This window comes from Ahaetulla prasina, chromosome 6, assembly GCF_028640845.1.
Source record: "Ahaetulla prasina isolate Xishuangbanna chromosome 6, ASM2864084v1, whole genome shotgun sequence".
Taxonomy (NCBI): domain Eukaryota; kingdom Metazoa; phylum Chordata; class Lepidosauria; order Squamata; family Colubridae; genus Ahaetulla; species Ahaetulla prasina.
Window position 1 is genome coordinate 35,706,454 of NC_080544.1, and position 19,781 is coordinate 35,726,234.

Consider the following 19,781-nt stretch of genomic DNA (forward strand, 5'->3'; position numbering starts at 1 on the left):
AGACATTAGTAGAAATCTGTATACCATGTTCCATACGACGATAATTATGAGAACTATTATTTATTGGATTAATAAGACCATCACCCTGAAGATACCTCTGGTGGCTTGCATTTTAAACCTGAACGAAAACAACAATTAGAATGCAGGAAGTGCAACCTATTCAATAATGCTCTGGGGAAGTGCTTTATTTAAAAGCCATCTCAAATAATTTGTCATCACCCTGCAGGATCACAAAACACCTTGGCCCAGGGCCTGCTCAAAAAAACCTCCAACAACCAGGTGTTCACTGTCTTTCCAAAACAGAGAAGGGACAAAGCCAAATAGACCACTGGAGAATGATATTCTGGAGGGCAGGAATGGTGATAAAAAAGCATAGTGTTCAAATAATTGTTCAGAGCTAAGTATTTCTCTGTGATAAAGAGTCAGAACAGCCAAAGTTTGTTTTGGAACTGACATAAAGGTTTTAACAAATCCCCTTCGTAAATCCAATATACGAAGGTTGCTCTTTTGGATTGTAATTTTGATGTCCCTTTTAATTGTTAAGACAAAGAGATTTGTTAAAGTTTTGAAGAATTTGGTGAGAAAAACTGAAAAGTAATCTAGGTTCTAGGAACTTATTTGAAGGGATTAAGATCAAGATAGTTAAAAGTAAAAGGAAGAAATATGAAGTCGGTTTAAATGAGACGCAGTGGCGCAGTGGTTACAGTGTAGTCAGTGGTGGGTTGCTACCGGCATGCCCCGGTTCGGGCAAACTGGTAGTAGCAGTGTTGGGAGGCTCCGCTCACCTATCCGGATGCCATCAAATATGCTCTGCGCATGCGAACCGCTAGCAAAGGTCAGTTAAACCCACCACTGAATGCAGTACTACAGGCTACTTCTGCTGATCACCGGCTGCCAGCAGTTTGGCAGATCGAATCTCACCAGGCTCAGGGTTGACTCAGCCTTCCATCCTTCTGAGGTCGGTAAAATGAGGACCCAGATTGTTGGGGGGGCAAGATGCTGACTCTGTAAACTGCTTAGAGAGGGCTGTAAAGCACTGTGAAGCGGAATATAAGTCTAAGTGCTATTGCTATTTGATCAAGCCATTAGTCTTGATAACAGCATAAATATGCTGTTATTTCTGGTAACCTTAATTAACTTTGCTGACTAGGAATAAACAACAAGAGTTTAAGGAGTTGTTAATAAATAAGAGTTGAGATATGGCAAGAAGAGATAGCTTGTCGTATTTTAAGTTGATAAGTAACTAAAATTGTTTATAGTGATGAAGGGACAAATCATTTTCTTTTGTTTCTTTTCCTTTTTGTTACTCTTATTTTAGTCTTTCTTTTATATTTTTTCCTATTTTTCCTGCACTTTCTCTTTTTTCTTTTCATTATTTTCTTTTTGTTAGTTTTTATCTTTTTAATTATAATGTCTACCAAAAATACTATAAAAAGAGGAAGTGACATAAAAGTGAAGTTCAAGGTCATTCCAGTGTTGTCATGAAAAAGAAGGCCTCTCAATATTGATGTATCTGGTATCCTTCTTTGTTTAATGAAATGTATTCCCTATTTTCTCATTTATGCCATGAACTACTAGTGGCACAATATGGAGAAAATGACTTTTGGAAAAGCAGCTCCCCTCAAAATTCAAGGTATAGATTCATTTAAATATTAAAGAGTAAAGCAGGGTTTTAATTAGCAGATCTTGATGCATGGAGTTGAACTGGTGCCAATGAAGTATGTTTTGAGCCTCTATGACTGGGGAGATGGGGTGCCTTGTAATCAAGTGTGAACTCCTGGCACCTTCCTGGACAAGCCCCTGCAGTTATTTTGGCAATATTATAGAATGGTTTGTCATGGCTTCCTTCCTAGAACTGAGGGAGAATGACTGACCCATGGTCATCCAGTGGCTTCCTGATTAAGATGGGACTGGAATTCATGGTCTCCTGTTTTCTAGCCTGGTGCTTTAACCACTATACTAGACTTGGTTTCTGGTATTTTTGGAAATCTTCAAAAATGGTTTTGAGCCAGTGTACCCCAAAGGTGCTTTTTCAAAAGGCAACTGGTCTTTCTGATTTTTCTTTGAAGACGTTTTGCTTCTCATCCAAGAAGCTTCTTCAGCTCCTGACCTGGAGACTGAGAATCTCCTAGACATTTAGAGTCATTGTATTGTTCATTCTCATTCTTTTGTTTGTCAGCTTAGGGAGATAGCTCTGTCTGTGAACAGTTTTAAGGAAATCTGGTAATGTAATTCCAAGAGTTATAGCTCCAGCATATTTGGAAGAAACATGATAGAGACATTTGTATTATTCGCTAATAGAACTGAGACAACTCTAAATAGATAACTTGGAGTAAGGCAAGATCAAATCAAATCAAATCAAAAGGCAGTCTGTATGTTCTGACAGTAGTTACATTTGGACATCATACTAAATCAAAATTCTTCACAATTCTGACTTAGCGCAGTTGAATTGGCATGCCAACATACTGCTCAATCACTTCCACTTAGTTCCTCTTGCCATCAGAAACAACTAAACAAATTATGAAAAGCCCATTTCACAGAGATAAGAAAGCCACAGGCCTGTCCTGTATCCCAAACAGTCAAATCAGAGGGGCCTAGTTGCTGTTTGAGATGATTTGAATCAGTAAATAAAAAAGGGAGGTCATTTAAATGGAATGGATTTATATAAATGAAATGGTAAAATTATCCCCCCACATCACTGCTATTTACCTCCTTAACTTTCAGAAAAGTGTAGCTCCTATCTATGAAAAAGTTGATTGTTTATTTATTTATTTATTATTTATTTATTTATTAATCATATTTATATACCGCCCTATCTCCCGAAGGACTCAGGGCGGTTCACAGGCATTTAAAAACATATAAATATAAATACAAAATAAAAACAATTAAGAAACTTATTTGAAAGCCCGTTAATTAAAATATACAAATAGAACCCAATTAAAACCCATGAATTTAAAACCTAGCTCAGTCCTGCACAATTAAATAAATATGTTTTAAGCCCGCGGCGGAAGGTCCGAAGGTCCGGAAGCTGGCGGAGTCCGGGGGGAAGTTCGTTCCAAAGGGTGGGACCCCCCACAGAGAAGGCCCTTGCCCTGGGCGTCGCCAGACGACATTGCCTTGCTGACGGCACCCTGAGGAGACCCTCTCTGTGAGAGCGCACGGGTCGGTGAGAGGTATTCGGTAGCAGTAGGCGGTCCCGTAAGTAACCCGGCCCAATGCCATGGAGCGCTTTAAAGGTGGTCACCAAGACCTTGAAGCGCACCCGGAAAGCCACAGGTAGCCAGTGCAGTCTGCGCAGGATGGGTGTTATACGGGAGCCACGAGGGGCTCCATCTATCACCCGCGCAGCCGCGTTCTGGACTAACTGCAGCCTCCGGATGCCCTTCAAGGGAGCCCCATGTGAGAGCATTGCAGTAATCCAGGCGAGGCGTCACGAGTGCGTGGTGACCGTGCATAGGGCATCCCGGTCCAGAAAGGCGCAACTGGCGTACCAGGCGAACCTGGTAGAACGCTCTCCTGGAGCGGCCGTCAAATGGTCTTCGAGAGACAGCCGCTCCTCCAGGAGGACGCCTAAGTTGCGGACCCTTTCCATCGGGGCCAATGACTCGCCACCGATGGTCAGCCGCGGATTAAGCTGACTGTACCGGGATGCCGCATCCACAACCACTCTGTCTTGGCGGGATTGAGCTTGAGCCTGTTTCTCCCCATCCAGACCCGACGGCCTCCAGACACCGGGACAGCACTTGATAACCGTTGGGGTGGTCCGGTGTAGAAAAGTACAGCTGGGTGTCATCCGCATACAGCTGATACTTCACACCGAAACCACTGATGATCTCACCCAGCGGCTTCATGTAGATGTTAAACAGGAGGCGAGAGAATCGACCCTGCGGCACCCACAAGTGAGGCGCCTCGGAGTCGACCTCTGCCCCTGTCAACACCGACTGCGACCGGTCGGAGAGATAGGAGGAGAACCACCGATAAACGGTGCCTCCCACTCCCAATCCCCCAACCGGCGCAGCAAGATACCATGGTCGATGGTATCGAAAGCCGCTGAGAGGTCTAATAGGACCAGGGCAGAGGAGCAACCCCTATCCCTGGCCCTCCAGAGATCATCCTGCTTGACCAAAGCCGTCTCCGTGCTGTAACCGGGCCGGAAACCGGACTGGAACGGGTCTAGATAGACAGTTTCATCCAGGTGCAAGGGAAACTGATATGCCACCATATTTCTACAACCTTCGCCGCAGCGAAGGTTGGAGACCGGACGATAGTTACCTAAAACAGCCGGGTCCAGGGAAGGCTTCTAAGGAGGCCTCACCACCGCCTCTTTCAAGGCGGCCGGAAGACACCTCCACCAAAGAAGCGGTCGAATCGCCTGGAGCCAGCCTCGTGTGACCTCCCGAGTGGCCAGCACCAGCCAGGAGGGGCACGGGTCCAGTAAACATGTGGTGGCATTCAGCCTACCCAGCAACCTGTCCATGTCCTCAGGAGCCACAGGGTCAAACTCATCCCAAACAATATCGCCAAGACCACCCTCGAACATCTCACCCGCATCACCGCAATCTTGGTCCAACCCATCCCGGTTGAACGATTTTACCGTATAGACACCCGTTAAACCCCACAGCACGGCCCTCCAGCGGGCCATCCCCCTCCCCCTCATGAAGGAGGGAGCGGGTCACCAGAAACAGGGCGGCTGGGCGGTTATCTGCCGATGCAATGAGGGAGGAGGCGTAGCTACGCCTCGCTTCCCTCAATGCCACTAGGTAAGTCCTAGTATAGGACTTCACTAGTGTCCGATCAGCTTCCGAACGGCTAGACCTCCAGGAACTCTCTAGGCGTCTTCTCCGGCGCTTCATCCTCTCAGCTCCTCGGAGAACCAAGGAGCCGGTTGGGACCCGCGCCGGGTCAGAGGCCGCAAAGGCACGACACGGTCTAAGGCCCCGCGCGCCCGTTCCCAGGCCGCCACAAGTTCCTCAGCCGAGCCGTGGGCCAGACCCTCAGGAAACGGCCCAAGCTCCGTCCGGAACCCATCAGGGTCCATCAGGCGCCTGGGCGGAACCAACGTGTCGGCTCCGCCTCCCTGCGGTGGTGAATGGCGGTCAGAAAGTCCAGGCGAAGAAGAGTGATCTGACCATGACAAAGGTTCGATGACTATTTCCTTTAAGTCCAGATCTCTCAACCACTGTCCAGAGAGAAAAATCAGGTCCAGAGTGCCACCCCCAATGTGAGTAGGGCCATCAACTACTTGGGTCAGATCCAAGGCCGTCATGGAAGCCGTGAACTCCCGAGCTGCCGTCGATGATGAGCCGGAAGATGGCAAGTTAAAGTCCCCCATGACTAAAAGTCTGGGGGTCTCAACTGCCACCCCAGCCAGCATCTCCAGGAGCTCGGGCAGGGCAGCTGTCACGCAGCAAGGAGCCAGGTACGTGATCAGCAAGCCCATCTGACACCTACGACCCCATCTCACAAAGAGGGATTCGCACCCGGCAATCTGAGGTACAGTGGTCTCCCTCGGCTCTAGACTCTCTCTAATTAGATTGTCACTAATTGTGGATAACATCCAAGTCAGAACTGCAGTTTCTTTTTATTTTCTCCCTGGGAAGAGTTCTACCTTAGCAAAAGTTACTAGCCTTTCCTTCCTTCCTTCCTTCCTTCCTTCCTTCCTTCCTTCCTTCCTTCCTTCCTTCCTTCCTTTTTCTTTCTTAGTTTACAGGGGAAATTGTGAATTGAGAAAGAAGAATGCTTGAACATCTGATGTGTTTTAACAATTCTACCTGGTGTTCTAGGCTGTTTCTGTTTTGATATACTGACTTTTACAAACTCACAACCACTTCCATAGCTCATGGGAAACGTAGATTTCTTGAACAATAATCCAACTTGCCACAGGGCAAGTTTCTTTTTGAAAGAGATAGGATCTTCAAAAGCAGCTTGTGATGTGTCAGTGGGAGTTTCTGTTTAACAGTAAAGAAAAAAAAAATCCCACTCAGGAAGCACAAATATCAGGTATTGGCCATATCTGAAATAGTTTTGGATCTTGGTAAATGAAATTCAGTAGTTTTCATTAAATACAGCTAGTTCTTCTAATGAATCTACTTTAAAATAATATTATTAGATTTAAACATTGGACTCATAAAGAATCAGCCAGTTTCTCTCATTTAATCTGTTTCTTTAATCTTTTCTGGATTATGTACCCAAAGTGAAAAGTTTTAAGAAGTTTGGGTTTTGGTGAAATGTGTTGGATTTGAAAATCTTGTAGCACAAAATGTAGCACACTTAATGGACTTTATTTGTGAGTTGCTGATGAATTCAGAAACCGAACCACAGAAGATTGTATGATCAAATGGAGGCAGAGTTTAGACAGAACAGATATGTAAAAATGGAAATTTCAAGGGAAGAAAAACATTAAATTATAGTGAGTATCATATATAGAGAAAATGGGTAAATTTTGATTGTTTGAAAAATGGATACTATAGTATAGCCTTAAACTAAGGACTGAATTTAAGCTTCATTTACCGTATATCTTTCGTAAAATAAGTTGGAAATAACTTTCTTGTTATACTTTTGTTTCTTCCTATACTTTTTGTTTTCTGCACCCTTATCCTTTCTCTTTCTCCTTTTTCTCTTTCTATCACTCTTTCTGATTATTTATGTTTATTATTTTTGATCCTTTATGTTCTATAAAAAAACCTTAATAACATTATATATGCACCCACATATGCATATATATATATATAGAGAGAGAGAGAGACAATGAATAAATGTATCTCAAACTTGATGACCATCATGGTCCACCTATTTTCTGTTGGAAAAGTAACAATTAGATTAGAATTTTTCCCCATATTAGGTACAATATCATAAAATTCAACAATTTGAGTTCAATAATAGAATGAAACAAATTCTAAAAGTAGCATTCTCTTTCCAACCTCTCATCGTTCTAATCCACGTACTAAGAAATTTGACTTTTACCACTTGAAAATTTCTGCTGGATCCCTCTTATTATTCTATGCCACTTCCCCTTTATCTTATGAGGCATCGTAATTCTTTAATGGTTATTTTGCAGCACGTTCTCCTTATTCTCACCCAAAACATTTTCATAAAGAGTCAAACAAAAATGCAGTATAATTAGCTTCATTTGGGGTGAGAGGTGCCACTTAGGAAAGAAGGCACAGTGTCATCTCAGACAGAGTTTAAACATTTGGGTAGAACAGTTGCCCTGAAAAAGATGTTTTAGTTGTTGGTGGAAATAGGTCACTGCAAACAGAGCTGTAAAACAAAGCTAGTTCCTTCTAAATTTTGAAAAAAAAAATCTGTTATAAAACTTGTCTGACAGCCTTTAGGATGAAAGACAAGGAGATTTGAGAAGTCAGGCACGGGAATGGAAATTGGAGAAGCAAAGGTGGGGGCAGGAGGAAAGGAAATGGAGGGGGAAGGAAATAACAAGAGTGTAGAAAAAGAAGAGCTGACTTCTCTGGGGAGACCACAGAAGCATCCGCAACTGACAGACTGAGAAAAGAGCCTGACTTATGTGCCCAAGAGCTGAAGACTCAAAAACTTAAAAGAGCCAGAAGCCTCAGCATCTGCAAATGAGTGTTTTGGTAAAGACAAAAAGGACGTGTCTTGTCAGATCTTGTTTCATGTTTATAGAAAATCATCTAACTTTCTTAGTAAATGGTGGAAGTGCTGCAGCATAATATGTCTGATTTTGGTTAAAGTGTTTGCAAAAGTACTCTAGGAGATGCTGTTAGCAAGCTGGTTAAGGATGGGTTGGGTGATTAGGGAAGACAGATCCATAAGTGGCTTGAAGATTATACTTAAAGAGCTTCTCATCAAACTGGAGTTATGCATCAGGAGGAATGCCAAAGCATTCTGCACTTGGTCTGAAGCTGTTCGGTATTTTCAATATTTTCATTAATGGCTAGGGTGAAAAGCTGGAGGAAACTTTTCGATGGCACAGAACTGTGTGGCATGGTTAATATAAGTAGAAAATCGAACCAAAATTGAAAATGTCTTCATAAGTTACAGATGAAGGCTAAAAATAACAGAATGAACTTTAATGGAAAGTTTTTCACTGCAGGAGAAAAGATCAAATTCACAGGTATTGTGTACAGATATAAAATTGAGAATATGAGGTCTGGCAATGATATGTCTGAAAAAAATCTTGAAATTGTAAGTGGTCAGAAAAGGAATAGGTGACAGCAATAGAGCACGGCTGCTTAAAGAGAAATTCAATGTTAGGTTGTATGTTAGGTTGAGATTCCAAATTAATTCCATTATATCCTGTGATGGTCAGACCTCAAGTGCTCTGTTTTGAGAACCAAAGTAGAACAATAAAAAATTATGTTGAGACAACATTGCTTGCCCTTGTCAGTGACCAAGGATGAGCTCAAGATGTAACAATGCTTCAATTTTGCTCCTCCTTGATCTTTCAGTAGCACTTGGTATCATCAATCATAGTATCTTCTGGGCCAGCTCAGGAAGTTGGGTGTAAGAGGCACCATGATATTGTGGATCTCCTTTCTCTAAGGCTGGCTCCAGCCACTGTTGGTACATGGTAGTAGTAGAGAGATCAAAATTGAGCTTCCTACTTTGTGGGGTGCCTCAGGTTCTACTCTCCTATTTAACATCTCCATGAAGCCATTGGATGATGTCATCCAGTTGTACATCTCTTTCCTGGCCAACCGAGCAATAGTAACAAAGCCCTTTCCCAGTGCCTGGACACTGTGAGGATGGGGGAGAATGGAATTGTTGTGAGTTTTAAGACTCTTGGGTTCTAGGGATTTTTCATCTTTAACTCTGTGGGTACACTTCCCAACTCAGAGGTGGTGCACAATTTTGGGGTCCTCCTGGATTCTTGGTTCCTGTTCATTCCCATATTGGGGTAGACCAGGTTGACTTAATCTCTCCCCTGGTACAGCTGACAAAGGGAAGAGAACCTGCGGCTTAGAGGTTAATACATCTTACCTAATACGCAAGCAGCCAGGTTTGAATCCCAGACGGATATGGCTAGCGGATGAGAGCTAAATAGTTTGAAATAGATCTATACGAGTCTCCCTTTATTTCTTTGTTGGTAAATATAAATTTAACACACCTTTGACATTGTTTCTGCCAGCTCCATCTGCTCTAGCAGAGAGGGCATGTTCTGGCTCTCTCCTATTAGAATAGAATAGAATAGAATAGAATTTTATTGGCCAAGTGTGATTGGACACACAAGGAATTTGTCTTGGTGCATATGCTCTCAGTGTACATAAAAGAAAAGATACCTTCATCAAGGTACAACATTTACAACACAATTGATGGTCAATATATCAATATAAATCATAAGGATTGCCAGCAACAAGTTATAGTCATACAGTCATAAGTGGAAAGGGATTGGTGATGGGAACTGTTATGTATCTTTAAATATTTAGGCGGGAAACAAGCACGTTGCTGATTGGTTGAAGCCGCCGGTTAAACAGTATATAAAGGGTTGTTTTTCCCCAGCCTGGTTGCTGGGTTCACCATATATTAAAGAGCTGTTGTCACTACCCTGGTCTCCAGCCTCGTTACTTCCCGAACTTAACACTGGCGACGAGGATGGGATTTCGAGGCTAAGGAGCACCAGAACCGAGCTGAAGCACGGAAGAACCGAACCCAGCAAACACAGGGCAGAAAAACGGAGATGGCCAGTTACACTCCGCCCGCACCGTTTGACCCGGCTAAAGAGAAATGGGGAATGTATATGACCCGTTTCGAAAGCTTTCTAGAAGCCAACGAACTGCAAGGAGTTCCAGACAACCGCAAAAGGGCATACTTTTTGAGCCACTGCGGTCCCGAGGTCATCGACATCGCGGAAGCCCTGGCAGAGCCAACACCGTTACAATCGGTATCGTGGCAAACTCTGCAAACCCTGCTTAAAAACCATTTCGCGCCAACGCCGTCCAAATACGTGCGGCGTTTTGAATTTGGAGAGCGCCGGCAGCTAGAGGGCGAATCCATCGGCGACTACATGGCCGCCCTGCGGGAAGCCTCCAAAGGCTGTGGGGACCGAGAGCTGGGCGGGGTGCTGCTGGAGCAACTCATCAGGGGTCCGAGACATGCGTTTGGAGGCGACTGCTATCGAAAAGCAATCTGACGCTGGCAAACGCCTGGACGAAGCCCGAGCGCATGAAATGTCCACCCAAGCGGCGGAGACACTGCAAAGCCTCTCACACCAAAGGCGAGCACAAAGTCAACCCCGTGCATCAAGAGGATATCCAGACCGAATCCGACGGTGAGGATGAGGAAGGGGTCTGCCGAACCGAGAAACGCGGCAAAGAGGACCGGGACGAATGCGGAAGTTGCGGAGGTCAACACCAGCGGCAGCGCTGCAAGTTCAAGGACGCAACATGTCGGCGGTGCGAGAAGAAGGGCACCTAGCTCAAGTCTGTCGAGCTCCCCAACCTTCCCGCCGAATTCAAATCGGCCAATCAGAGCGCTGGATCGGCAAGGCGACCGCGATTGGCTCAAACAAAAAGGCGCGGATTCAAACCAAACGACGGTGGTCATAGGTCACGCCTCAACCCGGGTGGAGAAGAAGATCTTCACCAAACCCAAAATAGAAGGAGTACGGTGCCGACTCAAGTAGACACGGGTCAGCGATCACCATCATGTCCTGGGACACTTTGGCGGTCACTGCCGTCAGTCGCGGCGCGCCACCTGCAAACACAACGGCTACGAGTCCACGACTACCAAGGGAATCGCATCCCTGTTCGAGGACAACCTCCGTCCGAGTCGAGTACGGACCACACAAGAAGACCCTGCCCATCACGATCGTCGAAGGGACCCTGCCTAGTTTGTTGGGACTAGACTGGTTTCGTGCACTGGGCATGGGAGTGACTGGCATCTACAGAAGTGACTGTAATCTGAAAGACATGCTCATGAACGAGTTCGAAGATGTCTTCAAGGACTGCCTGGGCAAGTACAAGGGGACCCCTATTTCCTTCAACTTAGACCCCCAGGTAGCTCCCATTCGGTTAAAGGCAAGGAGAGTCCCTTTTGCCCTTAAACCAAAAATTGACAAGGAGCTAGATAAGCTTATAAATCAGGGGATTTTGGTGCCAGTCGATCACGCAAAGTGGGAGACGCCAATCGTCACACCAGTAAAACCAGATGGGTCAATTAGAATCTGCGCTGACTACAAGGCGACGCTAAACAAAGCCTTACAGAAAAGCGCTTACCCAGTTCCCGTGGTGCAACACTTGCTGCACTCTTTGGGGCAAGGGCAAGTCTTTGCAAAGTTAGACTTGGCTCAAGCCTACCAACAACTGCCCGTAGACGCCAACACAGCCGAAGCCCAAACAATTGTAACTCACAGGGGGGCCTTCAAGTGCACCCGATTACAATTTGGGGTGAGTGTGGCACCGGGACTGTTCCAAAATTTGATGGAACGTCTCCTCCAAGGGATCCCAGGGGTAGTTCCCTACTTCGATGATGTACTGATATCAGCCGAAAACGTAGAGGAATTGGGGGAGCGTTTGAGAAAGGTTCTGGGCATTTTCCGGTCAGCCGGACTAAAGGTTAAAGTGAACAAATGCCAGATAGGGGTAGAATCCGTCGAATTCTTGGGCTACCGAATAGACAAGAAAGGAATTCACCCCACTGAGAGCAAGGTCAAGGCAATCAAAAAGGCTCCAGCGCCCAAAAACAAAACAGAGCTTCAGGCATTCCTAGGGCTAGTGAATTTTTACGCGGTTTTTTTGAAAAACAAAGCGACCGTTGCTGAACCGCTGCATAAGCTTCTAGGAAAAAATACTGCTTGGTCTTGGGGGAAGTCGGAAAGTAGGGCTTTCGAAGCAGTAAAAAACCTGCTCTCGAGCGACAGCCTGCTCATCCAGTACCATAGCTCATTACCACTAGTGTTGGTTTGCGATGCCTCCCCTTACGGGGTGGGAGCTGTACTCAGCCACAGACTGCCAAACGGCACAGAAGCCCCTATAGCCTTCTACTCCAGAACGATGTCCTCCCCAGAGAGGAACTATAGCCAGTTAGATAAAGAAGCGCTAGCAATTGTGTCAGGGGTGAAAAAATTTGCTGGGTGAACCCAGCAACCAGGCTGGGGAAAAACAACCCTTTATATACTGTTTAACCGGCGGCTTCAACCAATCAGCAACGTGCTTGTTTCCCGCCTAAATATTTAAAGATACATAACAGGAACTATGAAACGATTAATAGTAGTGTAGATTCAGTAAATAGTCTGACTGTGTTGAGGGAATTATTTGTTTAGCAGAGTGATGGCCTTCGGGAAAAAACTGTTCTTGTGTCTAGTTGTTCTGGTGTGCAGTGCTCTATAGCGTCGTTTTGAGGGTAGGAGTTGAAACAGTTTATGTCCAGGATGCGAGGGATCTGCAAATATTAAACAATTTTGTTAGCCCAGATGTGTCCAACCTGCAGTTTGCGGGCTGCATGGACAGCTGGTAATGCAATCTCACAAACCGTAAACTTTCAACATTATTGTATAACATTATTATTGCCATTCCCAAAAACCTATTATTTATTTCACAGCCAGGGAAGGGCTGGCTAGGCATCTACGTCTGCCTTTCCCTGAGAGCCGGCTTTTTGCTTTCCTTTGCTCTCCTCTCCTTTCCTCTCTACCCATATGCACATCTGGGATGGGCCTCTTCTGTTCCTCCCCCTTACTCAGCTCATGGCCCAAAGACAGCTGCCTCTCCACCTGGGAGAGGATGGAAGGCCCCAGTTCTGCCTTTGCCTCTGGTGCTGTTTTCTTATCAGAGCCTTCCAAAGCTGGCCCAGGCTCTTCCACAACCTTCTCCTCATCTGACTCTGCTGCTAGCTCTGCTGGCAGCCAATGGGCCACAACATAGCCAGTTCCATTCATCTCTATTTGTGGATCTTATCCTTGTTAGGCTACTTTGTCTGAATCCACTTTTTCTGAATTCACCAAGACAGCCCAGGGGTGTGCTAACTCTGCTAAACTGCCCGAAAGACTGTCAGATAAAATAAGTCCATGAGCAACTATTTATTGTCACAGAATGAAGGTCACTGACTAATGGATGCGAGGCATCTAAATGAATGTTAGGCATTTTAAAACTTTCTAAATATAAGATCAGTTCAATAAGGGAAGCAAATACATGGGGACATGTTGAACTTCCCCTCATTGATTATTTTGGCCCAGCTTTCCAATGTCCTTCGAATCTTTCTATTTTATTTAAAATTAAAACCAATGATTGTGTCTTAGGCCAACCCACTTCACAGGATTGCTATTGTGGAGGAAATAGAGGGAAGAAGGAATATTAGGATAGTCACCGCCTTAAATTATTTATATAAAAAATAGTAATAAAGTATGTAAAATTGCAATAGCAACATCACTTAGATTTATGTACCGTTTCATATTGCTTTACAGCATATTTTTGGCTGTTTTCAATGTCAGTATATTGCTCTCAATAATATAGATCTTCAATTTTACCGACCTTGGAAGGCTGAGTCAACCTTGAGCCCATCAGGATCGAACTCCAGACTGTGGACAGACATTACTTGCAATGCTGCATTCTAACCACTATGGCACCAGGTCTCCAATAAAAGTAAGTAAATAAGTAAAAATATCAAATTTTCTTTCTGATTGGAATAGTTATCTGTCCCTGAAAAAAAAATCTTGCAAAATGGACATTTTTAATATCAGAAGATATATGTTTGAATGTTAATCTTTATGCAACAAATGGGGGGGTCGTGCCCCTCCCACAGCCTGTTTTTGGGCCAGGAGGCTGCAGGAGGCCTGCTAGGCCCAAAATGGGGGGCTCAGCCCCTGGCCCATTTTTAGGCCCAGAAGGCTGTGAGGGGTCAGGGGAGCATGCTTTGGGGTGGGGGGAGCATGGGGGGGGGTCATGCACACATGCACTGGGGCAGCACACATTGCATTATGGGTGCTGACATGTTGCACGTGCACTTTTGGCACACAATGAGAAAAAAGTTAGCTATCACTGCTTTATCACATCCTTCTAATTCAATGATCCCAAACCGGACATAATGGAAAATAATATATTAATTTTATTTTATTTAGAAATTCGCTTTCTTCTCATCCATCTTTCCCTACACTTTGTGTTGTTTGTGAGTGAATCTCACTAAAGCTTCAAAATAGAGTTAAAATTAAGATACTGTTATTTGAGGCGAATGGTTTTACTCATACTCTTCGCTTAATATTAGGGCTGAGACAAATTAGGTTTTATTTTTTGCATAGAAAGTGATGTTCATGTAATCCTGAGCCAAGCACTACCTTGCCACTTGGCATCCCAATTTGACTTTGGCCCTTTAAAGCAGGGGTCTCCAACCTTGGTCCCTTTAAGACTTGTGGACTTCAACTCCCAGAGTTCCTCAGCCAGCTTCGTCCACAAGTCTTAAAGGGACCAAGGTTGGAGAGTTCTGCTTTAAAGGCCCTCTTATTGCAATTGCAATAATAGGCATCACAATTCTCTACCATTCTGAAGCAGGAAACAGACAAAAATGGCCCTATGTGCCCTAAACAGATTTCATTTAGACATTTTAAAAATAATTCTGAAACTTTTCTTCAAAAATCTAGGAGAAATTCTAGGCTTTTCTTCAAAGAAAAACCAGAAAGTCCAATTGCCTCTAGGAGAAATGGTGCATTAACCTATTGCATTATTATTAATGATGATGATGATGATGATGATGATGATGATGAATGAACTACCAGACTCTGTGCTCTCATCCCAAAAACCCCAAAAACTTTAACCTAAGTCTGTTTACTGTTGACTTCACCCCATTCCTAAGAGATCTGTAAGGGGCATGCATAAGAGCACCAGCGTGCCTACTGTCCCTGTCCTAATGTTCCCTTTAATTGTATTCATTTTACGTATTCAATTCATGCTTATATATATATATTATCTAATACCTACTTGCCAAAATAAATAAATAAATAAATATTTTTTTAAAAAAATAATCTGAATATTGTTGTTTATTAAAGGTAGTTTTCTTTTGGGGAGGGGAGGTCAAAATATCTGACAGGATTCAAGATCTCCAAGTCCTGCTGATTTAAAAACAGCAGAATTAGATGAATAGTCAAACTGGATTAAAACTGAATAACAGGCACACTACAAACTGGTGTGACTGGGAGAAGAGAGAGTTAGGAAACTTTGCAAAAGAGAGATCTGAAATAGAAAAGCAACTGGGGGCAGGAAGCAGCGTCTTTAGAGAAAACAGAACTAGATATGACAGCAGCCAGATAGCCTTGCAAAAACATTTTTCAACAGCAGCTCTGCAGCCAGAGGCAGAGGCTAAAATGTCTACAGCTGCTCTCCAGCCTTGGGCTGTGGAACCCACTATGGATTAACTGATTTATTAAATTCTATCCACTTCTGCTTTTTAATTTTATTAGAGACTTACCTTAAACCCTGGCTACTTGATTTACCTCTGGTTATTTGAATTATTCCTGTCGCTGCTTTTTCCATCACGAGCAAGTACATTTTTATCTGCATTTCTTGTTTACTTTCTCCAGCCTTTTTTAATTCAGTCTCTTACCACATTTTGAAGGAATGTATAATGCCTTAGGTCAAAGTTTTCTTCATTGGTGGTGGCAAGAATTCAGGATGATTTGGAAATTCTGTAGTCTTTATTTCAGCGCATTGGAAAGGCAGTGGTTGGAGTTGATTATGCTTGATAGAACCAGTCACTTTTCTGAAAAATCAGAACACGCTATGCTGAACACACTAGGAGAGCGGTTCTCAATCTGTGGGTCATGACCCCGTTGGGGTTCGAATGACGATTTGCCAGGGGTCGCCTAAGACCATCGGAAATATGGGAAGTATACTTGCGGGTTGAAGAATCGCGCTCCAATGTTGACTCCACAAGCCAGCTGCAGGCTGTTCAAATCGCTAGCCGAATTCGGCTTCAGGCACAATGAATTAAAAAAGAGAGAAATCTTTGCTCTGATGTCTCCCTCTCAAGCCAGCTGCAATCACTCCCGATCGCTAGCCTAATCTGGCTTCAGGCATGATAAACTTAATAGGGGAGGAGTCTCCGCTTTAATGCCTCCGTCCTCAAGGCAATCGCAAGCAGTTCAGATCACTAGCCAATACGGCTTCAGGTGCGATAAATTCAAAACGAAAATAATTTTACGGTTGGGGGTCGCCACCTTGTGGGGAATTGTATTAAAGGGGTTGCCACCTTGTGGGGAATTGTATTAAAGGGGTCGCAGCACTATAAAGGTTGAGAACCACTGCACTAGGATTTATTTCTGCCCAGAAAGCGAGAAAATGCTTTTATGAACAATACGTTTAATTAATAATATGTTAAAGAGCATAATCCAGACATTCTGTTGAACAGAGCTTGACTGTTGCAACAATGCAAGGGTTACAGTACTATCTAACTACTTTACTACTACTAACTACTTTCCCCTAAGCGTACTTGTTTTCCTACAAAAGGATACTGGATAAAAATATGCTCTACCTCACATGTGAATAATCTGCATGTGTGTTAAGAATACAAATCTCTGAATGTAAAAACGATTGCATGTCTATGTGGAATGTAATAGGAGAATATGCCTGGAGCTGTCTTTCCATGAAGGAGGAGGAGTAATAAAAGACTTATTCATATCAATAAATAGACCATAGCAGTGGGTTTGGGACAGGGGTGAGATTCAAAAATTTTAGCAACTGGTTCTCATGGTGGGCATGGCCTACTCAGCCTCCTGCACCACAGTGGGGTGGGACTTTTCACCCCCCCAGGCTCCGGAGGCTTTACTTGAGCCTCCGGGAGGACAAAAACAGCCTCCATGGGCTCTGGAGCTTTGCTGGCTAAGGGACTCTGGGAGTTGAAGTCCACAAGTCTTAAAGGGACCAAGGTTGGAGACCCCTGCTCTGGAGGCCCTCCAAAGGCCAGAAATGGGCTCATTTCCAGATTTCTGGAACTTCCAGGAGACCCATTTTTCACCTTTCCAGAGCCTCCGTGTGGGCCTGCACTTAACTGGCATCCAAAACGGGCAGTGTGGAGACTCCTGGGAGGGGCAGGGTGGGCGGGGCCAGCCAGTCCTTGCAACTATCGATTCAGCGAACGAGATGTAAAATTAGCATTCGGTTCAACCAAACCGGTCCAAACCGGCTGAATCCCAACCCTAGTCTGGGAGCCTATTTCTCTGTCTTTGGAATTTTAGATTCATTAGTTGGTTTCTATTATGGTTGCTGCCTATTCTTTCCATACTGTCTTACAGCAACACACCATTGCTTGTCTGTATTTTCAGATTGCTATAGCTACTATTTAACATCTATAGAGATTCTCAATCATCCAGTTCATGGTTGTCCCAAAGGTGCTTTTCCAAAAGGGAATTGGATTTCTTGGTTTTTTTCCCCCTGGAAAACATTTTGCTTCTCTGAAGCTTCAAGAAGCTTCCTCAGTTCTAACTGATTGGTGGGAAATGGAAGGATTTATATTCTTTGAAGTCATCTGGGTCATTATCTGTGTCTTCAGGGTCACCTGAGTGGCGCAAATGGGTGTGGAGTCTTGGAACTGCTGAAAGGACTGTGTGGTAGACTGGAAATAGATGATGTTGTATCCCTCCCCCTTGGTTGAGAGAGGGTTGTTCAATTTTGACAATGATGGCCTTGTTTTTTTTTTACATAGATTGCCTCTTTCAAACCTGTGGTCCTCTCTATTCAAAATGTGGAGTTTGCTGTCTTCAAAAGAGTGACATTTATCTTTTAAATGCTGCTGAACTGCTGCTGAACTGCTGAATCTTGTCCTTGTGGGTTTGTCCTCCTATATTGTGCCATGCATTGGACAGCTGGTTTGAAAGAGGGGTCAAAGAGGCCATCTATGTCAAAATTGAACAGCCCTCTCTCAATGGGGGGACGGGACGACATCATCTATCTCCAGTCTACAACACAACTCTTTTCAGCAGTTCCATGAAGGTTTCACACCATTTGCACTACTCAGATGACCCTGAGGACACAGATAAACCTCCAAGGGGCCTCAACAACTGTCTAAAAGAAAGCAAATGACCAGCTGTCTGCAAGTAATATAAATCCTTCCATTCCCCATCATCCAGTCAAAGCTAAAGAAGCTTCTTGGATGAGAAGCGAAATGTCTTCAAAGAAAAACCAGAAAAACCCTCTTGAAAGGTCCAGAAGCACCTTTGAGACAACCATGACCTGGATGATTGAGAATCTCCACAGACATTTTTTAAACATTCCTTTTCTTGAAGATTTACAAGGCTGAATTATCTCTAATATGCTTTTTCATTTCTGGATTTTGTTTTGTTTGGGCCAAATGAGATGAGTATGGGATGAGTATATTCATGGTCATATTCTCTATTCTTGCATATTCTTTATTATCTATTTTACAGTGATGGGAGGAATATAGAGTGAATTTCCAGCATTTCATTGTTTCCATGTCATAAGGCTGGCTCACCGGCTTTAGACTTCTTCCAGGATTTCAGGATTTGTATAGCATTCCAGTTCTGACAGTCTTTGGCTTAGCTGCCATGTCGTCCTCCCTTCCACTTGGCAGGTAATTTTAAAAGCCTGCCACATGCAACTGTTTTGAAACAGACTCTAGGCGATGTGAATGGGATGTATCAAACAATCCAGTGGGAACACAATAAGATTTCGATTCTCTAAGGTCTCCTGTTACATTTCCTGCCATAAAGAAAGAAAGAGAAAGTACCCTGGCAATTATAGGTATTATCCCCTCCTCCCTGTTTTCAACTTTCCATGACTCTTTGGGGTTCCTTATATATATATATATATATATATATATATATATATATATATATATATATATATATATATATATATATATATATATATATATATATATAAAATGGTGATTCTTTAATTAATGCAGTTACCTTTTAAAAGCCTTAAGTAGTCAGGATTGCATATTCTAAGATCAGATGTATAGGCAGAAAGGTATCCAGGGAATGCCCGTTATCCCGAATTTTGACAGATTTTTTTTCCCTGAAATTAAAATAGCTGGGTTAGCTTTTTAGCTCCAAGTGACTCTTCAGAAGTATGAAAGCTTCTGTTTTTGTGTGCAGTTCCTAATCCCTAGAGCCCCTACCCACTAAAAGTGGGTAGATTGGAGAGGAAGATCTTCAGGCTACATATTTCTTGGTCTGCCCCAACAGAGAACATGCAGAGAGTTCTGCCTCTGGAAAAACTCTTGTCCACAGCTGGCAGAAGACCCTGAAAGAAGACATTAGCAAGCAGGGTGCAAAGAGTTTTCGATTTACTAGTTCTAATCCCTTATCTATTTCCCAAAGGTTGTTTTTTTTTCCAGACTGTACAGCTTGGAGTTGACATTGTGAAAAAGGAAATATGCACGCATATGTCAAATTTACACACTACTTCCTTCCTGGCCAGGGCAAGCTAGGAGAGATTGAGATACAGTGTGAGAATTAGCTGATCTCTGTAACAGTGCTTTTCAACTTTTCCCAGATTGTACCACTTTAGGACATGGCAATATTGGAGTACTGACAGTGGCTTAGCAAGGTGTCAAAAGCTTGATGACAAAAAAAAAAAAGGAAAAAAGTGATAAAGAACACCCAGTTATCACACTTTTAATGGGAAATTTGTGCCTGTTTCTCTGACATTAATCTTTGCCCTTGTAGCTGGAGTGGGCTTACTGATAGAATTAAGTCAGATTCCAGCTGAAGACAATTTCTTTCCTTAGTTTTTAAACAGGCCTGTGTGGGTGCTGCCGCCTCTTCAGCTTATCCCCCTGTTACACTTGTGTAGGAGATGTCGTATATCCAGTGGTGGGATTCAGCCAGTTCGCACCACTTCGGGAGAACCGGTTGTTAA

The 19,781-nt window shown here is 43.6% G+C and overlaps 1 long non-coding RNA gene across 2 annotated transcripts; it reads right to left on the reverse strand.

Annotated features, from left to right (window-relative positions):
• Window positions 1-12,133: 12,133 nt before the first annotated feature.
• LOC131201411 (uncharacterized) lies at window positions 12,134-18,604 on the reverse strand. 2 transcript variants are annotated; one of them, XR_009155837.1, is made up of 4 exons: window positions 18,388-18,604; window positions 15,370-15,660; window positions 13,443-13,542; window positions 12,134-12,357 (listed from the first exon to the last, which is right to left on the reverse strand). It is a non-coding gene; the product is annotated as an uncharacterized LOC131201411 (long non-coding RNA). The 2 variants fall into 2 exon arrangements; XR_009155838.1 differs by lacking the exon at window positions 13,443-13,542.
• Between the last annotated feature and the right edge of the window lie 1,177 nt (window positions 18,605-19,781).